Below are 20,067 nucleotides of genomic sequence, written 5' to 3'. Positions count from 1 at the left end.
CTTGCATTGGACTTCTAAGTTTGACAGAGGCTTCTGGAGCACTTCTTCCCTAGGGCTCTGCTGCTTGATTCATAATCAGTCATTCTGATTAACTCAGCCTTACTTGCCCAAATAAGCCCATATGTACCCTCAGAGCACCTAGAGAGGGAAGACGATGGGTACCCAAAACAAGATCACTTAGAGCTAAATGCCTTACTAATTATTTCTGAAACAAAAAAGCTAGATCTCAAAAGACTAAGTGGTGAGTAAGGGATGGAGCAGCAGTGTTACCTTGAATAATGTATGACTTCTGTTAGTTTACTCTCAGGTCTCACATCACTTGAAAGTTGTCTCTTTGTAAAATACAGCCTAGAGGGAAATTTTGCCAGTGTCGTGCTCTGGTGAGTTAATATGCATTTAAACAGTTTTATAACAGATTATTTACCAACGGGAACAGAATGCCTTGGCACGGGATGCATTTGAGAGAGCTGTCCTAGTGGGCTAGCTAATTCCGTATTTCAAAATAATTTCCACATTACCTCCTGCTTCTGGTAGGTTCTCTCAAACTCTTCCCTCTACTGGTGAAATGAAAGAAATGACAAGTAGGTAAGATTATGTTGCCCTCTGGTGTCAGCCAACCCAAAAGAAAGAGCTAGAACTCAGGAAGGGCACGAGAAGTAGAGGGATGATAGAAAGAAGACACTCCATACCAGGGGAAAGGTGGAGACTTGGAGAGGGAAAAAGGGAGATGAGCATGGTACTGGATTCTTTTTACTGGTAAATGATGGGATTTCAACTCCCCCTTGGCTGAGGAGAGTTGATACCTCCATGGCTATTTGTCTAATAAATCTGGTGCCTCTGTGATTTGTGATGAAGAGTAGGTTCATGGAGGCATGGGGCTTGGCCTTTCTCTTTCAGGGACTAATAGGGAAAAGAACTGGGTGATGACCAACCATCACAATGGCAGATACCTACCTGAGAACTCACCTCTTCCTTGAGATGGAGAGGTACTAGAAATTTCCATTCCTTTTAGGCAGGCAGGGCCTCACTGTCTAGCCTTTTAGCATATGCCTGGACTTAAGGGCCTTGTTGGGGGAGGGGAAGCAACTGGCTCCTGGAGCTCCTTCTCACCCCAGCTCCTCCCCTCTTGACATATTACCAAGCTTTGCCCACTCTTTGGCTATGGTTGCCAGAGCACTTGAGCAGGGTATGATTGGCTTGTCCAGCCTATTAAATCTTGACTCATTTTTGAATGTGTCTATCCTGTCATTGACTTTTGGTGTCCTAGAGAGGGACTGGCATTATGTCTTCTTGCTGCAAGCTGTGAAAAAGTCAGTGGAATATTGTTAATTTTTTTTTTTTTTTTACAGAAACTTTTGTCTTTAAGAATAAATGGAAGCCTAGAGCAAAAATGTGGGTTAAGTTTGGGCAGAAGCATGGGGAGATCAAGTATTTCATCTTTGGTCAAGACTAGAGGGGATAACAGAACCATGGAAAGGAATCCTTCCAGTAGCAGAGCCCTATGGGGAACAAGGAGAAGGCCAGGATCTGTAGTTAACTGGAAAGAAGTAGGAGTTAAGGCAAAAGAGAAAAGTGAAGTTGGGAGAAGGAGGTGCCGTCAGATGCAAGTTCCTGTTGTAGATTCTCTTGGTTTCTTCAAATCTTAGTTCAAAAGACAGTAAATTTGGGACTTCTGATGTATTCCTCAGGCTGGCACAACTCTTGAGTGAAGGAGGATTAATAGTTTAGCTCCTAGCACCTGGTAAGTTCAGGACATATTATCGAATGGATGGGTGTAATATTGCAACTGATTTTATTATTGGTTTTCAAATAGAAGGCATGTGTATGGATGGTAAGTAATAAGAGAAAAAGGGAAAACAGATAACTCCTCCCCACCCCCCACTATGTTCATTTAAGAAACTCGGGTTAGAGCTATTTAGAGTTGTGGAAACCATGAAAGACTGAGAATTACAAGAGAAGTCCAGAGGGAGAAAAAAAAAACAGTGGAATAATTTTCAAAATTAGCTAACTTATGGATTTGTAAGTTACTTTAATTTGTTTAGTGGTTATGCAATTGAAACAAAAGTCTGCATAATTACTAGTAGTTTCCTCAAATTCTATTCTACAGGCAAGGTAATACACAGGGGATTGGGTCAGGTACCCCGCTGGGCACTTCCTGTTTCTTACCCTCCACATATTTTTCCTACAGGTGAGACGGTTTAGTTAATGAATAAGAATACCTAGCATTGGCTTTTTGGGCAAGGAAAGTGCAAAAGGACACTTGAGCCCGATGTGATGTGATGTGATGTGATGTGATGTGATGTGATGTGATGTGATGTGTGATCCTACCCATTTTACACAGGTGCCTTCCAGGAAGTCTATGCTTTTGAACTTCAGGTCTCCAGTACGCATCCACCTCAAGCCACTTACCTTGCATTTGCTCCCTCAGAGCACATAGCTTAGCTTATTCTACTTTAGCCCTGGCTTTGCCCGTAACCTTAGTGATCTTTTCTCAAAAAAGATTTGGTGAGATTTATTAAATTCAGACTTAAGAAGTTGGTTCATTTTATTTGTCAAAACATGAGATATACCACTATGGATCAATCATTTTGTGAAACCTTTCTCCACCCTGTACCCCTCCCCCATCCCCACGCCCCATCTTTCTTTGTATGTCAAAGCAATTTTGTATCACCCAAGCAACAAAGTGATTTACGAAATGAAAGAGAGGGACAATCTATTCTAATGGTTAAGAGGCAATAAAAAATATTTATGTGTGGCTGGCTGATGTTGACTTTTGGAGAGTGTACACTTGTAAACTCAAAGCTGGGGAAAATGAAAGATGAAAAGCCAGCCCTTGGGGTTCTAATTCTGAACACAGATCTTCTTAGGAAAAAAAAAGTCATTGTTTTGGTTTCAGATTCTGCATTTGTCAAGCGAAGCTATTAGCGTGGATCCCTCTCTCAGCACTTCTGGGCAGTGTTCTAGCTGATTGTCATAAAGCTGATTCTCAGACCTGGGCTCAGAAGTTGGCAGTCCTGGGCAAGGGGCTGGGGCCATGCTGGCAGTCTCTGGGGCCCACACAGGTGGGGGTAGGGTGGGTTGTTGAATTTTAATTCTTCCTGGGCCTCATCTTTTTCTTTTATCTTCCTTGTCTCTCATAATAACGCCCTTGTGAAGCCAAACATTTTAAAAATTAGATAGCAGATGGTTATATATGCTTGTATCCTTGTGCTGACATCTTGCACCTTGCCCAACCCTACCTGCAGCCCTCTGTTGGGTGTGCAGGAGATTTAGGGCCGATGGGTTGGATTGTAATCTGTGTGCACCCCAGCTGATGAATCCATGGTAAAGCTTTGCTCTGTAATATTTGTAAGGAAAATGCAATGTTTGCACAATAAAGCTCTCCAGATTTTTTAAGCCGTAGGAGTGAGGCCAGTTTACAATCAATGATAACAGGTTTCCTGTGCTGCCATTACCACAAATAGTATCTTATTTCAGCAAAATGGTGGCAGTCAGCAGGAGGTCCAACAATGCAGATTTTAATCAGAAAATTTAATTTTATATACAATTCACAGTTTGTGCATGGTGAGAAATGTTTCTCACTGCATGAACTTTCAGGACTCGGCTCTGAGCAAAAGGAGTTTCAATTTATGTAACGCCTTTTTCAGCAAACAATACCCCAAAGCACTTCCTGGTAATATATGGCTCGTGCTGCTTGGGAAGCTACTGCAGCAGTCTTTCTTAAAATTACCCGGGATATTTATTTGGAGCAATTAAAAGAAGCACTGTGTTCCACACAAATCCGTTTTTAATGCAGACATTAAATTGGCCGCCCTTTCAACACCGACTCTCTTTGAGAGCATCACTGCACTGTACTCTCTCTGCCCTTGTAAGGCAACTTTCCGCTTGGGCTCATTTCATTTTCCAAGTTAACTTGTCAACTCTCAGGAGAGAAGTCTGTGATGGAAATGTTGACAGGGCCTTTACATGAAGGGCTCTGGGTTTGGAGGTGTCAAATCGCAGGCCAGGCCCAGGAAGTGGTGGATGTAGGGAGGAGAGAAGGGTCACTTGGCTATCCCGCAGATGACCCAGAGATGCCAGGCCTTGACTAATTTGCTGCTCTTGAACATGGGTTGGGGCTAAAGGGTGCCAGACTGCTTTCTCTGGAAGGCCAGTGGGAACTGCTCCTCTCTGTGAGGGTGGGGGGATATTACACACATATTGGTAAGAGCAGGCAAAGACAGAGAGAGGAGGCAGAGTCAGAGCAGGAAAGCAGAGCGGAGAGGCAGAGGCAGCGGGAGAAGACTGCGGCTAAGCTTCTCAGGGCACAATGCTCCCATCTGCGGAAGGGACAGGAACTCATAACTGAGTCATCCATACCAAGATCCAATGGGAGGAAGTAAGGGGAGTGCCTCCAGAAATGGAAAGTCTTAGGTGAGTCAGCGCTGCATTCAGAGGAGCAGGAGGAGGCAGACAGGTGGGTCACCATCGGCCTGGTCTTGCCCCTGGTCCCTGCCTGAAGAAGAGACACCCTCTCCGCTTACTGGAGCCAAGTGCCCTCTCTGTTGATCCTTAGTAGGGTCAGTGAGTCCTTGCATGCACCTTGGTGATCCCCTCACTCCCACTCCCCATCCCCAAGCTGCCGCCCCACCTCTGCCCCTCCCCGCCAGCCACTGTGGTGGAGCCTGTATGACCTTGAGTTCGTGATGGACTATTAATCCTGTGTTGGGGGGAGCCGGTAGCAGTGGCTTAAACAGGGGCATCCCAGCCCTGTTTTAAGTTATGCCGGGACCCTGGGGATGAAGTCACAAAGGCACTGGGCCTGGCTGGAGGGAATACAGAGCAGGGCTTAGCAATAATGGGACCTACCATTTACTGGGAGCCTACTCCAGTATTCCAGCCAGATCTATTTATATGCATTATCCTATTTAATCTTTGCAACAGTTGAGAGAGGGAGAGATCCTATTTTCCTAGGAAGAATCAGATTCTGAGGCTCAAAGAAGTTAAGTAACTTGCTTAGCTGAGGTCACAGAATTAGCCATCAGCCATGGACCCACTAGGGAGGGCAGAATGGGACCCACTCCATTAGTGTTTTTTCAGGAGTGGGGTCTGGCAGGGCATTTTGGGAGCTGGGCTTCAGTCATGGGAGCAGGCGGTTCACCATGCAACTGTGGACCCAGTGGGAAGAACAACCCTGAGGCCAACCATAAGATAGGGGTTAGGCCAGAGATCCAGTAGGCCTTGGTTAGTAGTCAATACCTGGGGTCCTTTTTGGACAATAATTTGGACCCTGAATCTAGACTCCGTTGGAAAGGATACTGAGGTTGATTAGCAGTCTCTGTCCTGGACTAGGGAGAAGGGAGTAGTGGTTGTTTAGAACGAGTTTGCAGTCCTGGTTTAGGTATCTTGGCTTGGAGAATTTTTTCCATTCTGCCAAATGCTTATTTTCCACAAGCAGATAGGAATCTCACTTCTCCTTCCCTTCTTAAGCTTAGCCCACAGCTTTGGAGTTGCATTTGGTTGTATGTTTTATCTGGGGAGAATATCTGGCATGCACAAAGAAAAAGCCAAAGAGTTCTTAGAGTTTAAAATTCAAAGAATACAGGAAATATTTTTTTCACATATATTTATCATAGTACTTAGTATGAGCTTGGCACTATCTTGAGTATTTTACAGATATTAACCCAAGTATTTCTCATAACAACCTTGTAAGGTAAGTCTCAGTATTATCCCCATTTTACAAGTGGAATGATTAAAGCCCAGAAAGGTTAAGCATCTTGTCGAAGGCCACACAGCTTTGTGAACTCAAGCAGTCTGATGTCAGAGTCGTCTGTATGATGAAATCACGGCATGCTGCCTCTCTGTAGTGTACATATTTCCATTTTGCTTTCCATGTGGTTTTGGGCTTTTTATGCTTCATGCTTGCTTTCTGGACCAGACTGTGAAGGAAGGGGTTATGTTTTGCTGTGTATACCTGAAATAGGAGGAGCTTTGGGAGCTCCATGAATACTGATGATCAGTGGTATGATTTTAGGAATCTATCACTGCATTTGAATCATTCTCCATTTGTAGGTCTGGCTCTGCCACCAGAGTGAGCTGCTAAGAGTGGGACCCTGAGTTACACACATTTTTATATCCCTGGCATCTAATACAATAGAGAGGAGAACATCTTTCATTTGGTTCACTAATCTATTACTTCATTCATTCAACAAAAATTTATTTTTTATATGTGTATCTTTTTTATTGGAGTTCAATTTGCCAACATATAGTGTAACACCCAGTGCTCATTCTGTCAAGTGCCCCCCTCAGTGCCCGTCACCCAGTCACTCCATCCGTCTGCCCACCTCCCCTTCCACTATCTCTTGTTTGTTTCCCAGAGTTAGGAGTCTCTCATGGTTTGTCACCCTCTCTGATTTTTCCCACTAATTTTCTCTCCTTTCCCCTATTATCCCTTTCACTATTTTTTTTTCCTTTCACTATTTTTTATATTCCCTGTATGAGTGAAACTGTATGATTGTCCTTCTCCGATTGACTTACTTCACTCAGCATAATACCCTCCAGTTCCATCCACGTCAAAGCAAATGGGGGTATTCGTCCTTTCTGATGACTGAGTAATATTCTATTGTAGCAATAATTGCGCTTTGGATAAACCTCATTGGCTACGATACTGCCACTGTGCAAAGCTTATTCTATTGTATATACAGACCACATCTTCTTTATCCATTCATCTTTTGATGGACACCGAGGCTCCTTCCACAATTTGGCTATTGTGGACATTGCTGCTATAAACACTGGGGTGCAGGTGTCTCAGTCTTTCACCACATCTGTATCTCTGGGGTAAATTATCTCTGGGGTAAATGTGGTCTTTCACCACATCTGTATCTCTGGGGTAAAGCAGTGCAATTGCTGGGTCGTAGGGCAGGTCTATTTTGAACTCTTTGAGGAACCTCCACACAGTTTTCCAGAGTGGCTGTACCAGTTCACATTCCGACCAACAGTGCAAGAGGGTTCCCCTTTCTCCACATCCTCTCCAACATTTGTTATTTCCTGCCTTGTTAATTTTCACCATTCTCACTGGTGTGAGGTGGTATCTCATTGTGGTTTTGATTTGTATTTCCCTGATGGCCAGTGATGTGGAGAATTTTCTCATGTGCTTGTTGGCCATGTGTATGTCTTTGGTGAAATTTCTGCTCATGTCTTCTGCTCATTTCATGATTGGGTTGTTTGTTTCTTTGCTGTTGAGTTTAATAAGTTCTTTATAGATCTTGGATACTGGGCAGCCTGGGTGGCTCAGCAGTTTAGCGCCGCTGTTAGCCCAGCGTGTGATCCTGGATACCCGGGATCAAGTCCCATGTTGGGCTCCCTGCATGGAGCCTGCTTGTCCCTCTGCCTGTGTCTGTGCCTCTCTCTCTCTCTCTGTTTCTAATGAATAAATACATAAAATCTTAAAAAAAAAAAGATCTTGGATACTGGCCCTTTATCTGATATGTCATTTGCAAATATCTTCTCCCATTCTGTAGGCTTTTAGTTTCAACAGAAATTTATTAAGGGCCAGCAAGCACCATGCTGGATGCCAGGAATGAACAAACAGATAACCCTTCTGTCTCTGTGGTTTAATTCCTACCTCACAAGAGTATGTGTAGAAAAATGATGTTGACATTTTTTTAAATGGGACATATTTGTCTAAAAAAAGGCCACCAAAAACCCCCCAAAATGAAAAAAAAAAAAAACCACGCAGTTACTTGTCATTGCAACTTATCAATTCCTTCCTTATTATAGCGGGAGATGAAATAAAGTTGAGAACAGTTATTTTCTTCCAATTTTACTTACCAGAAGCACTGGTTGCCTATGTTAATCGGATCTAATACTTACAGTTAAGAGAAAGCCCTTTTGGTGTAGAGCTCATGGAAGAATTATCAGGCTCCCACAATGCGAGGTAGGGCTGTTTCTTCCCCTTTTGTTATATGAAAAGCTTCAAGCATTAGTAAGTGATGACAGATAGTACACTTGGCTTCTGGTATTTCTTTGAAGGCCTGCCTGTAGCGTGCTGCTTGGAAGCAGGAAGGATTCCACAAATGGTCAGGAAGCCACCTCCTCCAAACCGCCCTTCACACCAGGTCCAGGTGTGTAAACAGAGCAGATGGGCTCTCTGCTCTGGAAGGAGAGCTGGAGTGGAGTATTACAGTTTTCAGAATCACTTCTTCTACCTCTGAGGCAGTATCTCAAAAATTCCCTCAAACTGCTTTTCTCTTTCTTGGAGGCTGCTAATTGCATCAGAGATCCTTCCTTATAGAGAAGGAAGAGTGTCATCCCAAGACCTCACTGGGAGTCGGTGCCAGAGTGGGGACTGGGACTTGTGTACTTTCTTGCAAATCTTGGGTGGCCTTCCACCGCCCAGCACAGCTGAGCCTGTCCTCCCTGTGATGAGAAGTGACCATGGTGGCCAAGTCAGAAGGAGTCCCTGCCCAGAGTCCTGGCAGCAGCATGTCTCCAATCATGTGAAGACAGCCTGCTAGGGCCTCTCTTTTCAGGGTCTTCTCAGTATGATCATATAATGATCAAAAGCAGTGTTTCAGTAGATTTGTATTTGTAATTAGCCCCAACTTGGTTTTTAAAATTTTGATATATTTTAAGATTTTATTTTTAAAACATTTTATTTATTTATCCATGAGAGACACACAGAAAGAGGCAGACACACAGGCAGAGGGAGAAGCAGGCTCCTCAGAGGGAGCCAGATGTGGGACTCGATCCCAGGACCCCGGGATCACAACCTGAGCTAAAGGCAGATGCTCAACCACTGAGCTACCCAGGTGCCCCAGTTTTTTATATGTCCTACCTCATGTAAGTTTCCTATCAACCTATGAGATAGCTACTAGTATTACCCCTTTTCACAGATAATAAAACTGAGGCACAGAGAAGTGAGTACCAGCAGTAGATAATAAGCGGAAGAGCCCGGCAGTCTATCTCCAGACTCTGCATATGAAGCTTGGTATTTGTTTTTGACCTTAGCTTTATATTAAGAGCATTTTCTTATTTTCTTCAGAAACACCAGCTTTCAGGGCTGCTAATATTCCATCCAAGAAATGTTCCATGGTTTACTTAACCACAGCTCAGTAATTTAAATGATATAATTGTAAATCAAGTAGTCTTCGTGAATGAGGCTTTTTCTACATTTAGGATCACAAAATTTCCTTAGGATAAATCCTCAGATCCAGGTTTAAAAGGTACAAGAAGATGATGACAAGTCCATTGGTATACACTGCCCAAAACTTTCCAGGAGGACTGGACCTGGTCACACTGCCACCAGCCATGTGAGTGTCGGCCTCAGAGGTTACTACTCATAAAATGATTAATTTGATAGGCAAAAACATATTGCCTTCAGCAGTTCTCCTTGCCCTGAAAAAATTTTAATCTTTTTATAAACATTCGTTTTTATGGCTACATGAGAATTTACCTGTAAAATACTTGTAGGTTTCTTCCTTTTTTTTTTTTTTTGCTTTCAGACCTCGAGCTAGGTTCTTAGTGCATCTGCATATTTGTTATAAGGGATAATAAAGAGTAATTAGAACGGAATGGGGATGGGGAAAACCAGAATAAGAAAGGTCTCAACAGCCCATCTTGCTTTCACTCCTGACAAAACTCCTGGACCATAGAGGACATAGGGCCATCTCTAGGATTGCCCTCTTAGCCGTTATGAACGCAGTGCCATCACTTAGCATAGGCACATAATAGGAGCTCAATAAATCCCCTCTGGAGGAGCGAATCAATAAACTGTTCTATCTCAGTCGGCCACATGTTAACCTACTCTCTCCTAGCAACTCTATCGCTTGAATCACTGCACCTCAGTGTCCCCTTTGGTTAAAAAAAAAAAAAAAAGTTTGCATCTGTGATCCCAGGTCCTGGCCTTATTAGGATCCTAGAGTAGTGGCCAACCAGAGGTCTTTTAGCCCAAAGCAAATAACTGAGATCAAAGTCTCCTGGATCTCTCCTGGGAGGTCTTTGCCTGAGAGAACCAGGACCTCAAGTCAAAAAAGACTGGGCTCTCCCCTTGCCTTTGTGACCTGTGAGCTTGCTGTCTCTGATGGGAAAAGAGGAGAAGGAGGCAGATTTGGGGGAGTGTAAAAGGTGAGGGAGATGATGTTCTTGGGGGGAGGCCAGTAAGGGCGACTGTTTACAAAGATGGCTCAAAAGTCTGCTGAGTCCCAGGCTGAGGCTTCTTACTATAAGGAGCTCTTTTGCTCAGCATGGCCTCTCTTGTTCTCTCGGGGCCTTCAGAGCCTTCAGAGCCGATGGCTGAGCTCACTCCTGCCTTCGGGGGGAATGTGGGGACTCACTCACTCAAGATGAGTTGTTGTTTGACATCCCTGACTCCATTTCTATAAAAACTGTACAATATAAAATTCAGGCGTTTTGAGATCTTCAGATAATACTGGAACAAATATTGCTTTCTGCTTGAACGTTTTAAATGCATGTAAAAAAACCCTTACAGAATATTAGTCATGAAGTATGACGCTGCCACTGAAGAGTTCAAACTTTTAAGTACAATGTATAGGAGGGTAACCATCCATATAAATGTACCATATTTTAAAAATTAAGTGTGAGACATTTTAAGACTATGATTATACTAACCTTTTCTGTGAATCAGTCAGGGATGTGAATGTGTAAACATTAGAAAGTACCATCACATGGGAAGAATCAATCAACTATTTTATAATTAATGTGACCCTAAACTGAATTATGGAAATTTACTTATTACTTACTTGTAAGTAAGTTTGCTTCTAAAGGTTAGCCTGGCTGGGAGTTCCCAAAGTATGTTATAGCATAATTAGACTCAGATCCCTAATGTAAAAGGCATATTTAATCTTTCAGAGTTTTGCTTGGTTGTTTTTGTTTGTATCTGAAAAATGACAGGTCAGACCAGCGCCTGATTTAATGAGTCTCAGTGGGGCCCAGACATTGGTATTTATTAAATGCCCACCAGGTAATTCTAATGTGTAGAGTCAAGAACCATTGGCCTAGGTGATCTCTAGAGTCCTTCTATGGCACCTAAATGCTGTGATTTTTCTAATTTAAAATTTAAATCAAAGTCAATCAGAAAATCAGGTTCATTTCATAGAGCATTCTGCTTAAAAACATCTTTCCAAATTCAGAGGTCTCAGAAATCCTAAAATGAAATTTATTTCATAACTAACCCAACTCCAACCCCATTAAGGTATTTTGGTCAGATCTTATGAATTTTGAAAATTTATGTTTGCCCTGCATTTCAACATTCCTAACTGAGTTTTAAGGGAATTACCCCCCTCCCCAAATTATTTTTCCCCTTTGATAGTCAAGATGTGGTCAAAGTGTTTGATTTGGAAATCAAAAGGACCCAGTGAAGTGAACAAGGGGTAGTGGAAGGGGAAGTGGGCAGGGGGATGGGGTGACTGGGTGACGGGCACTGAGGGGGGCACTTAACGGGATGAGCACTGGGTGATATGCTATATGTTGGCAAATTGAACTCCAATAATAATAATAGAAAAGGGACCCAATAAAATGTTTGTGGATAAAGGTATGGGAGAAATGAAGATATTGAATCTTTGCTGTTAGCTTAGGATGACAACTCCCTACGCGTGAGTGTGTGTTTGCACATGAGCGTCTGCTGGGATCGGGAGGAGCAGTTGATGTGCGTGAGGGGATCTCATAGACACGAAAAGGACAGATGATGGCACACTGCAGCCATGGGGCCAGCATGCTACTGATTTCAAAGCAATGTCCACCTAGGAACTGTTCTTATTGAAGACTCGTTCCCAGAACCATCAACTTTTTAAAATGTAGTTCAGCTGGAGATGATTTTTATTTTGTTATTATAAAGCCCAGGCATCCACACTGAAGGCTCAAATAACCACATCCTTACTTGTGGACTCACAAGTGTATCTGTGGCAGAGATGCGAGGTTGAAACTCTCTGTGAATAAGTCAGGAAACAGATCCAAGTTTGGTATTTAGATTAGAAATACAAGTGAAAGAAGTAATATTACCATCAGAAATGTGCATTTCTAAAGATTCATTTGAAAGTTTTGAAAAAAAAGTAAAGCTCATGCCCTGGGGCTTCTGGGAGTATGTACAAAATACAATAATTAAATTAAGTCCAGCAGTTAAAATTCCTCATAAAAAGAAAAAGCTGGAGCGCTTCCCAATGGGGAATGGTTGACTTAAAAGGAAGGTTTTACTCCGTGGCCTGAAGGTCAACAAACTGGGACTCTGTGGGAATGTATAAAATTTCTTAAAGCGTTCTTCGGTCTTTGCTTTGTTGAAAGAAAATAAAAGAGTAAAAAGGGACAAGTTTTGAAAATTCAAAAAATGGAGGTGCAGTCCTAAAATCATCACAATTTTTATAAATGCAGCACTGGAGGCTATGAAATCATGCTCTTTTCTGAGTACTAATCTAACACATATGCTCTCTGAGAAGGAAGGAAAAAGGCCAATGGCTCCGTTTGAACAAACCATTTTAAAATGTGCTCGTTTTCAGAGGCAGTGCATGCAAATTTATGGCCCATTCATTTGCTCCTTACTTTGGAAATATTTACCTTAAATATTCTCATAAATATATTCTGCAATTTAAAGTTCCTTAGACGACACAAAGGCTAACTGATTTTTTTAAAGGCTTTTACAAAACATAGTTGTAAAAAATGATTGGGGGGGGGGCGCGTCACACCTTTAGTTATGTAAAATGGAATGTTTATCATAATTTGAAAATATCTGTTTTTGTAAATAATCACTTATTGCTACCTGTCTAGTAATGCTCCCCCTCGCCCTGCTCTGGCCCCAAAAGGAATACAGTTAAGAACAGGACAGAAATAAAATTTTATATCCTTGAACATTGTTACTTATAAGTAACATAAATTTCAGGCTGCATATCAAATAATTTCTATTAAAACATAAAGAACCAGTAATCAATTTGCAGGATCCTCATCTTTATCGCATAAATAGAATCTGAATGTTGCCTTTGCATTAAGACCACATGATCAAATGCAGGATATTAGGAATAGCAGTTTTGGCAGCGATATTTAATTTACTGAATAATTAGCAGCCTCACTGGCATTTCTACTTTGGTTCCCAAAGTACAATATTAGCTGTCCTCTGCACTTGGGTTCTCTGCAGTAAGATGGGCTAATAAACTTACTGTGCCAAGTTCATAGTAAATGAAGGACTATGGAGCCTCCTGCCCACAATTTAAGATGCTAGATTTACTTCCAAAATGTGGACACAGAATTAGAAAAAAAACTTTTTTTTTTTACCCCATTTCATTTTCTTTCCTACATTTGTTGGTTTTGCATCTGGAATTGCAAGGGGAGGAAGGAAAGGGAGACTCTAAGGAAGAGGGGAGTGGGAGTGGACACAGGCCAACAGTAGGCACAGGGATGAGAGAGGAGACAGAGAAAGAAGGCCATGGAGGGAGCAGGGAGGCTGGAGCCAAGGGGAATCCCAGAGAGCTTACATAGCTCTGTCCTGGAGGCCTTCAGACTGCTCCTTCATCCCTCCACTGGTATTCCTTTCTTTAGACCACCCAAGACATTCTCTAGCCATTCAGACCAGACCTCAGTGGGCAGGCATGGGAAATATTTAACCTAGGAGGTGATCCAGGCCTACAGGAGCCAGGGGCCATCAGGATGGCGTTTACCTGGTGATGGAGCTTCCTGACTGCGTTTGAGGACTAGTTGTTTCAGTTGTGATGAGCTCAAATATCTCTGCTAGGCCAGGCCCTGTGTCTGAGGGAGGGAGTTATTGAAAAAGATGATTCAGGGGCCACTGGCTGGCTCAGTGGACCGTTGATTCTTTTTTTTTTTTTTTTTTGGACCGTTGATTCTTGATCTTGGGGTTGTGAGTTTAAGCCCCATGTTGGGTGTGGAGCCCACATTAAAAAAAAAAAAATGAAAAAGAGGTTTCAGCTATTTTTCTCATTGTTTCAAAAAACTTATTTGGAGCTTCCTTAGTGGGGAATTTAATGTAAAACCAGAAATCTGGTTTTAGGAGAGGAGTTCTTGGGTGTGGAGCTATGTGGTTTAGTGGTTTAATTTTGAGACATTAGTCATAGTCTTCTTGGTTTTGCCAGCTGTGTGACCTTGAGCAAGTCCGCTAGAAGGGCCAGTATTTGCACAACTCCATTTTTTTTTCTGTGTGAATGGAGCCCCCTTCAGCCAGGAATCGGTACTGTATGATCTTTGGGAGCTTCCAAAATCAGGGTGTTTGGACAGAATGAAAACATGAATTGGTAGTCAGAATAGCTCTATAGCGGGAGAAATTTCCATAGTCTGGGAATGGGACTAGGAAGTTCTGAACAACAACAATAACAACAACAACAACAACAACAACAACAACAACAAAAGAGCCACAAAGCTCCCCTAGAATGTGTGTGGCTATTGGGAGTGTGCTGCCATGCCCAGCATGTCCTGGGATTGGTCCCACCAATATGTTGTCCTGTGAGAACATATCCTTCACCTGCCAATAAAAGTAAATGAGAAAATGGGGTTCACTTAATAGAAATTCATTTTCCAGCCAGTTTGCTGCTGGGGGTGTTTCCCATTCTGGACTACAGCACAGGTTCAGCACCGGGATGGAAATTATTTGACCTTTCTAAATGCCTGCTGTGCACCAATCGTGGTGTTAGTACTTTTCAAAAAGTACTATATTTATTCATTTGTTTGTTTTTATTTATTTGACATTCATTCTTTTTTAAAGATTCTTTTTTTAAATCGTGGTAAAATCTACACATCACCGGATGCAGGCTGACATGAGAAGGTTGAGACCCTGGTCAGCTGTCTGCATCTGAGGCAGATGCTGAAGGAGGAGGAGCTGACAACTGGAGGCTGTCTGCTTACCTCACTGTCCCTGGCTGGCCGAGCCAGTGAGTGGGAGCGGTGGAAGGGGGACCCCGGAGGTGCATTTCGGTGCCCACTGCCTACTCATAGCAACTCTTTGAGTTAGGTATTATTATTCTAGCTGAAGAAACTGATACTCATTTATTCTCTCTAAATGTAACACAACCTGGTCATCAGAAAGCCAGGATTAGAACCTAAGTGTCTGATCGAGGAAAAACTGTTCCTAATTTGAATGAATGCACTTGTCGCAAACTCTTGCTGGGGGTGAGAGATGAGCAGGAAGGGGACGTAGAGACGCATGGCAATGTCCAGTATTCAGGGCATCCACACTCTTCTTTGAGGGGTGGGGGACACACACACAACAAGTACTACAGCAGCCATCTGATCCAGTGCAACAGAAGGACTGGGGGAGGGACAGCAAGTCGTCTGTGGGGAGCTGGGGAGACCTCACAGACTGTGACCTTCAAGGAATGTCTGGAAGAACTTTAGGAGTTTTTTGGGTGTGCCAGAGAGGAAGAGGTTGCAGCTTATGCACAGGCTTTGCAAAAGAGGGTCAGTAGCTGCAGCGAGTTGTAGACCAGGGCCCCTTGACAGAGGTGATGCGGCACTAGTGTGGAAATGCTGGTGGAGCTCCCAGCAATGGGAGCTCCCTCCAGCCAGATTGGGAGAGGTCTCACAGAGCTCCCCAGAAGTTGCTGCATGAATTCCAATCCCTGGAAATCCGCTGGAGGAAACGGGTGTGCTCGGGTGTGCTCCTTTCCTCGTTTGGGTGCTCAGGTTATTAAGACAGTTTTCCCAGAGAATCTAAGCCAGAAATTCATGTTAGTTTTTATGTTCTTCCTTCCATGGACCTCAAAAGAGCCAATTAAAAAAAAAAAAAAAAAGCCACAAGCCTAGAGTGTGTAGTGTTCTGAAGAAACTCTCCACCACAAGGCTATCTGAAATGGAATGTTCATTTTTCTCTTGATTATTTTCTGTGTCTGAATAACTAAGGCAATTTGTGCATTGTTTAAAAACAAAGCAGAACCCGGCCAGACCAGCTATCTGGCATTGTGTAGACCAAAAAAATCCAGTTTCTTGTCACTGAATATCTCCCTTTAGCTAGACGTTTTAACATCACAAAATGTAGTTGGTGTTTGGTCTCTTTTTGTTTTTCACAAGATTTGAGTTTTCAGTATATCAACTCTCTTATAACATGTAATAAAGGGAATCTTAAAAATTCCTTCCAGGGCTTAGACTAATCTCTGGGACCAGTTTTCTAGATGTTTACATGTTGCACACACAGTGTGAGAAATTGATTTTGACCAACGTAGAAGTCTAAGATAGTTACAGGATTCCCTTGGTCGATAGGCACAGGTGATCCGAGGGTGCGTTTTCTATCCTTTCTGATAAATAGAAAGCTTTGTCTTTGACCTAGGGTTCAGCATTTAAACCAAGGGAACTTCCTTGGTTCCTGAACAAGAGCCCATACTGGAGGAAGGCACCTCCAGTTGGTCAAATTCTATCCTAAACCTGAGCACGGCTTTCCAATTCCCTGTGTAAAGTCAAGGGGAGAATGGGATGAGATCGAGTGTTTGTTCTGATAAGTCTGACTGGCTGTTTACAAACTGACTTCACTCTTCAGACTTCAGGCAGGACTCCCAGCTTCAGGACTGCAGCCTGGCCGAGCATCTAGAGACCAAAAGAGGAGGGCAGAAGGAGATAAAACAGATGAAAGAAGTGGCTGGTTTTCCAAGCATATGGTGTATAGTTTTTCAAATGTTTTAAATTCTTAATCCGCACCTCTCTTGTTACTATCACTACTGTAGTCAATGGCACTTTTTGTTTCCGCATTTGACATTATTTTACGCCTTTGCTCTTCCTTTGACTTCACACAAGAGCATTTTAATTTTGAAAGAAAAGTGCATCCGGAACCAGTCCTATGACTTTCATACAAGCTAGCTGTTTGGCACCGGGTCAGGCTCAACAGATGTTTGTTGAATGAATAAACGAATGAATGAAAGGATTCTCTCAAAAAAGTGCAGAGGAATCTTTACTTTCAGAAAAGTTTTGTTTTTAAACTCGGGATTATCACTCATAGTATCTATCCTCTATGGATTTCAGAGGGAGATTGGCAAAGTTGGTTTTTGAGTCTTTTGAAGAAACTCAACCAAAAACCAATCTAAAATGGAATGCTCGTTTTTCTCTTGATTCTAATACGGTGTTTGAATATCGTGGGAAATCCAGCCCAGTGACTGAGTGCGGGGGGTGGGGGGTGGGGGGTGGGATCCGATTCCTCCGAAGGTCCCTCCCGCCCGGGATCCAGATCTGAGCCCGGCAGCCGAAGGGCGCGCGCGGGGCTCTGGTCAAGGCGATCTGGGCCCAGGGGGCGCGCCGGGCGCTTGCAGGGTCCCCAGGGCTGGGCCTTGCGCGCTGCCAGTGCCGGAGGGACCTAGGGGCCGGCGGGTCCCCAGGGCGGGCGCGAGGGCCCCGCGCAGGTGTCGGGCCTGCGCGCAGGGTGCGCCAGGGGTGCTGGGGGCCTGGGAGACCCGAGAGAGACGTTATTGTTACACTGTAACGAGTCTGATTAACATGCTCCTGACACTTTCCCTTAGTTTCCCGAGCTCCTAGCAACAGCTCACAAAGGCGCGGGATTGTCCCGGGCTCCGCGGGGACACGGGGCAGCCTTTGATCTGCCACCATTACAGCCGGGCTGCGCGACAGGCTCGCGGGCTCCGGGGGCCCGCGGGTCCGCGGCCCTGGCCCACCGGGCTCTCCCGGCCCCGGCCGCCCCCGCGGGGTAGGGACGGCGCGCGGTGCCTCGGGGGCCGCCGGGCTCCGCGCCCCGGGGCCCCCTTGCGCCGCCGGCCGCCCTGCGTCCTCGGGGAGCGGCGGGGACGCGGCCTTGCGCGGGGCCGGGGGCGCACGTCCTTCCGACGGGGCGCGCGGCCCGGGCTCGCCGAGCCCTTCTGTCGGGAGCAGCAGCAACGGGGTACGCCGAGCCGTTGGCTTACGAACAAAATTCAAAAAAAAAAAAAAAAAAGGAAGGGCGAGAGCGACACATCTCGTCTTTTACAAGCCTTGTAAACAATTTTTTTTTTAAATAAAAAAATTCTGCAGGCTTCAGACCGCTTAGCTGGAACGGGGTCGGCTCGACAGCAAACCACCGCAAAAGGCGCTAACGACGCTTTTGGTTCCTTCCCACCCATCACTTTCTTTATGTCGTTGGCAATTCTTACCGATTCGGAAAGAAATATGCTGCCAAATAATTGCTGGAATGTAAACAAACTACCACGACCAACAGCCACAATCGCCCGTCACAGGAGAGCAAAGAGCTGCCCAGTACCACGGCGCAAGCTTTTCAGGTACTAAGTTAGGTATTTTAAAGTTAATTATTTGCCATTTTGTTCGCTCGGTTAGCCCCCGCCCCCGATTTAAAATAAAGCGCGGAAAGGAAGATTAAAGTTTTAACATTTAAATGCTGAGCTCTGCTAATGACTTTCCTCCACTTTCCCCTCAATTACAATGCAGTGTCCCCGAGCCTGGGGCACAAACTCTTCAGTGACCCACCGGTTTGGTGCCCCTCGCCCGCATTAATATGCACAAGATCCTGCTGGTAATCTTATAACCTGTTTTGTACCATCAATTGCCTTCCAAGGACTAGAGGTACAAATAAAAACCAAAACGGACATTTACCCTTCCAAGATGAATGCAAACCTTAAAACCAGAATGTCCTTCAAATTAAAAAGCCACGTACTCCTCTTTATCCTCTTAAGACGTCCTTAGAAAATATAACGTCTCCAGTGTAAGGTCAGTTTCCCAAACTCGCGCAGAACTATTAGGGGTTCATGTGTTAATGATCGTACAGGTATATTTTAGAAAAGGAAAAAAAAAAAAACAACAACCAACAACCTACATGGTCTATTCCATGTGCCCAGCAATACATGGCAAGCTACGAGCTACTTTTAAATTCAAAGAGGATGTGGTGAAGTCTTGAGGAAGCTTTTCCCAGCCTGTCCCTGGAGGAGAGGACCTAAGGGCAGCCCGCGCACGGTTCAATACTTGGAAATCTGAAGGGAATTGCACCCAGATGCCCGAGAAATTCCCAACCTGTGCTCACAGACAGTGCCTGACTCCGCTGGACTTTCTCCTGCACCATTTCAATAAAACATGATTGTATTGATATAATCCTCTATACATTAAAATGAGGTTGTCACAGATTGTCATTAAGATCTCAGTAAAACAATGAAGACATTATTGGGCACCCCCCCTCAGGCAAGGTATTAGGGGAATAAAACAATCTACACCACACGGGTCCTATTGAGATTAATGAAAAAATTATGCAAAAAAAAATCTCAATTTCATTTTCCCGTGACAGGGCTTTGCATACATAGAGTCAGCCCTGCCCTGCACCTGATGATTTATTAAACTAATCTACAGTGATCACCAGTGATGTTCTCAACTCAATCTTGTCCTGGCTCATTTTCTAAGTAATTGTTTCTCATTAGTTCTGATAATGTTTTAATAGTGTTACCCATAATTTAGCCCCCAAGAATTAATAACAAGGGGGTGATATGGCGAAGCAGCTTGTGATGAGCTACACAAAATATAAACAGGTATGGTTTTTAATTAATCAGATTGCTGCAAGTTCCTCCTCTTGTAGGCCATTGCTAGCTGGAGGAATTCCCCAGGATCTCTGACTCTAACTAAACCCTCTTTTGGGGCCCTCCTTAGGGTTTTTGCTCAGAGTACGATGTTGGTCCGCATTTTTGGCTCTAGTGGGTCTTCGTCTCATGATATTACCATAATTGGGAACACTGGGTTGTGAGAAAGAAGATAAATGCGACATTTAGGTGTCAGATCAAAGGGTGTGGTGACCAGTCAGTCCCACATTGTAAGGTATCTAGGAACCCACGGGTCTGTTGGTAATGGGGGTGGGGAGTCCTAGCCACATCCAGGCTCTCAGCACCCAGAGACAGTGCTGAGGGGTCTGTTTTTCCTGAGGTCCCAATGCCTTCACCCCAGAATCTGAGGTGCCCTCAGAGGGAGGGCTTAGCTCTCAGTGGGCCCTTGGCCTGAGGACGTTCACATGTACGGTTAGGGGGTTTCCTGTGTAACTGGGGTAGAGAGTATAATGTCTGGGCTTTCATCCTGTCAAATCCTCAACTGGTTATCTGCACCAACATACAAGGATAGGAAGGGCAGTTGGGTTGAAGTGGGGGCTGCCTGTAGGGAAGTATGAAGGAAGGC

General features: G+C 44.1%; 1 protein-coding gene and 1 long non-coding RNA gene across 7 annotated transcripts in view; one reads left to right on the top strand and one right to left on the bottom strand.

Moving 5' to 3' along the window:
- Window positions 1-20,067, bottom strand: part of CLYBL (citramalyl-CoA lyase) — a 293,861-nt gene that overhangs the window by 21,743 nt on the left and 252,051 nt on the right. For 2 of the 5 annotated variants that reach the window (XM_026003693.2, XM_072760938.1), the window contains one exon: window positions 14,649-16,509. The exons of the other annotated variants lie outside the window; for them this stretch is intronic. The gene's annotated coding sequence lies outside the window, so the exon portion shown is untranslated. Of the gene's footprint in view, window positions 1-14,648; window positions 16,510-20,067 lie in introns of those variants that run through there. 5 annotated transcript variants of the gene reach the window in all.
- LOC112923804 (uncharacterized) overlaps window positions 1-20,067 on the top strand; it is a 92,571-nt gene that overhangs the window by 35,152 nt on the left and 37,352 nt on the right. Inside the window, exon 2 of one of the 2 annotated variants that reach the window (XR_003235766.2) lies at window positions 17,938-18,182. The exons of the other annotated variant lie outside the window; for it this stretch is intronic. This is a non-coding gene — a long non-coding RNA (uncharacterized lncRNA). The remainder of the gene's footprint in view (window positions 1-17,937; window positions 18,183-20,067) is intronic. 2 annotated transcript variants of the gene reach the window in all.

This window comes from Vulpes vulpes, chromosome 6 (assembly GCF_048418805.1).
Source record: "Vulpes vulpes isolate BD-2025 chromosome 6, VulVul3, whole genome shotgun sequence".
In the NCBI taxonomy this organism is placed as follows: Eukaryota; Metazoa; Chordata; class Mammalia; order Carnivora; family Canidae; genus Vulpes; species Vulpes vulpes.
Note: the sequence above shows the minus strand (reverse complement) of the source record. Positions and strands in the feature narration are given on the sequence as shown.